Source organism: Myotis nattereri (assembly GCF_964212035.1).
Source record: "Myotis nattereri genome assembly, chromosome: X".
NCBI classification, from domain to species: domain Eukaryota; kingdom Metazoa; phylum Chordata; class Mammalia; order Chiroptera; family Vespertilionidae; genus Myotis; species Myotis nattereri.
In genome coordinates, this window is record NC_138078.1 from 29,783,316 (window position 1) to 29,785,966 (window position 2,651).

A 2,651-nucleotide genomic window follows, 5' to 3' on the forward strand; every position below is an offset into this window, starting at 1 on the left:
TCTTAACAATTTATATCAACTGCTTTGTTCCAAATTTAGTTGAATATGTATATGTATTTCCCCCCAATTCTCACAGATGAACATTTCTTCACTTTGCTCTTGGAAAGAGGATACAGGTTTTTGTGCTGCTCTTCCAAGCCAAATAAAACCACCCTCCCCAAAGTCCAAAATGATACTTCTGGCCTTGGATGTGCAGCTTCTGATGGGTTGACTCAAATCACTTAGAAAGGGCAACTATGGAACTACTATGTAGGCAGCCTTCTTTGGAAATCTGTTCTTCAAGTCAACTCTTCAGAACCATCCATGATTGTGTACACAGGCTGTAAGGTCCAAACAACTTCTATTCCCTCTCAAGAGCTAGGTTCAGAGGAGGCATTGGGATGGTCTGGAGCCAGAGCGGTAGCAGTGGTCCCACGAGGCAGGACCTCAATAACTTGAGGCTTGTCAATGATGCGGGCCGTCTGATTCCCCTTTCCACAATGCCAACGATCCAGGCTTGGTGACCCTCTCCGTACTTGGAAGATTTTATCTCAGAGCAAAAGTGAGCAGCCTGTTCCCTTGGCAAACAGATCAGCAACCCCCCAGAAGTTTCTGCTGAGGTTCCTTGAAGGAGCCCAAAGCGCCCACTGGCCTTGTTGATGGCAGCCATCTTGGCAATGATGGGCAGATTATGGATGACAAAGGACACCTCATTTCTTTGTTGTTTGGCAAGATTCTGAGCGTGCCCCAGAATGCCAAAGCCTGTGATATCTGTGGCTGCATTGGGCATTAAATGTGTGCATCAACCCAGCAGCAGTTCTGTTCAGGGTAGCCATATTGAACATGGCTTCCTGATAGGGCAGCTCTACCTCTTCTCTGGAGACCACCATCTGGATCTTATTCCACTTTTCAGGGTTATCCAGGCACTGGTGGGCATTGACAGCCACCTGGGTTCCTAAGGGTTTGGTTAACACCAGCACTCCCGGACGACGGCACTGTCGGGCATGATGAACTCACTGGGCTGACACATCACCCTTGGCAACCCCACCCACGATAACCTAAGGGTTTACCACAGTCTGTCCGCCAGTCACCGCCGTCCCGCCTTCCTCAGCAGCATCCCAAAAGCCTCTGACCAGGGGCGGGGTGATCTTCTCTCGTTCTTCCTCGGTCATGCTCTGGCTGACGCTGAGGAGCATTAGCATGTTGTCGCATTCGGTAATGCCCATGGCATAGAGGTCGCTCAGCACATTAGTGCAGGCGATGAGCCCCATCATGTAGGGGTCGTCCACCAAGGGGTAGAAGAAGTCCGTGGTCTGCACCAGCGACAGGCCTCCGTGCGTCAGGGGGATGACGCAGGAGTCCATCCCAATGCCCAGGGCTGGGAAGCTGGGGCTGGGTTCCACCAGGACCTGCAGGCAGGCTTCCTGGGCCACCTCTTGGCCTCCGACCAGGCCCCGGCCCAGCGGGGGCCATTCATCAGGCAGCGTCAGTCTCACCAGGAGTTTGAGCAGCGTCTCCTGGGAGACCTTGCAGCCTCAGCCCTTCAGGCCGGAGAAGCCTGTCAGCCGCCAGCTCGGGCTCAGCCCCAGCGCCTGCTGCTCAAAGGGCCGGTAGCTCGAGAAGCCGTGACCCAGAGACAAGCCCTCCAGACCCGCCGAACCTGCCGCCGCCGCCTCCCCGCCGGCACCCGTCACCGCCAGGTCTGCCATCACGCCTGCCTGGCCGGGCGGGAGGGGAGGATGGTCCCCTTTAGTTCCTTCTCTGTTCCTTCTCCAGTGAACATGGACCAACAGTCAGGTAGGAGCGCGGCACGGCAACCGGCCAGACTCGTGCCGGGAACTCGCCAAATTATTATTGCTATGAGAGAATATGAGCAGAGCACCTCCTCTCCCATCAATTTGTTGACATCACTCTATAGACCTTAAATATATATCTGTATTTGTTTAATATATCTTAATAAAGCCATGACAAAAATAAATGGATGGAGATTATTAGATAGACAGATAATACTAATAAAAACAAACTGGGAATAACTATATTCATTTCAGGAAGGACAGACATCAAGACCACAATGAGTTATCACAAATAAAGAGGGGCACTGATAATAATAAAGGGGTCTATTCTCCAAGAAGACATAATTCTGAATGTGTAAGCCCTGACAACAGAGCATCAGAATACATGAAGGAAAAAATGATAGAACTGCAAGGAGAAATACATGAAGCTATAATTAGAAAATTCAACACCTCTCCACCAAACAGAAAAACAGTAAGGACATAGTTTAACTCATTAACACCATCAATTAAATGGATAGGATGAACATCTACAGACTATTTCATCTAACATTCTTCCCAAGTTCACAGGGTACATTCTTCAAGATAGACCACATTCTTGGCCATAAAACACACCTTAACAAATTTTAAAGAATATGAATTAGCCCTAACGGGTTTGGCTCAGTGGATAGAGCGTTGGCCTATGGACTCAAGGGTCCCAGGTTCGATCCCGGTCAAGGGCATGTACCTTGGTTGCAGGCACATCCCCAGTGGGGGGTGTGCAGGAGGCATCTGGTCGATGTTTCTCTCTCATCGATGTTTCTAACTGTCTATCCCTCTCCCTTCCTCTCTGTAAAAAATCAATAAAATATATTTTTTTAAAAAAAGAATACGAATTATATA

General features: G+C 49.4%; 1 pseudogene across 1 annotated transcript; it reads right to left on the reverse strand.

The window, feature by feature from the left end:
* Window positions 1–350: 350 nt before the first annotated feature.
* Window positions 351–1,688, reverse strand: LOC308536001 (selenide, water dikinase 2-like; annotated as a pseudogene). Its single transcript has one exon. The product of its transcript is annotated as a selenide, water dikinase 2-like (transcript).
* Window positions 1,689–2,651: the final 963 nt, after the last annotated feature.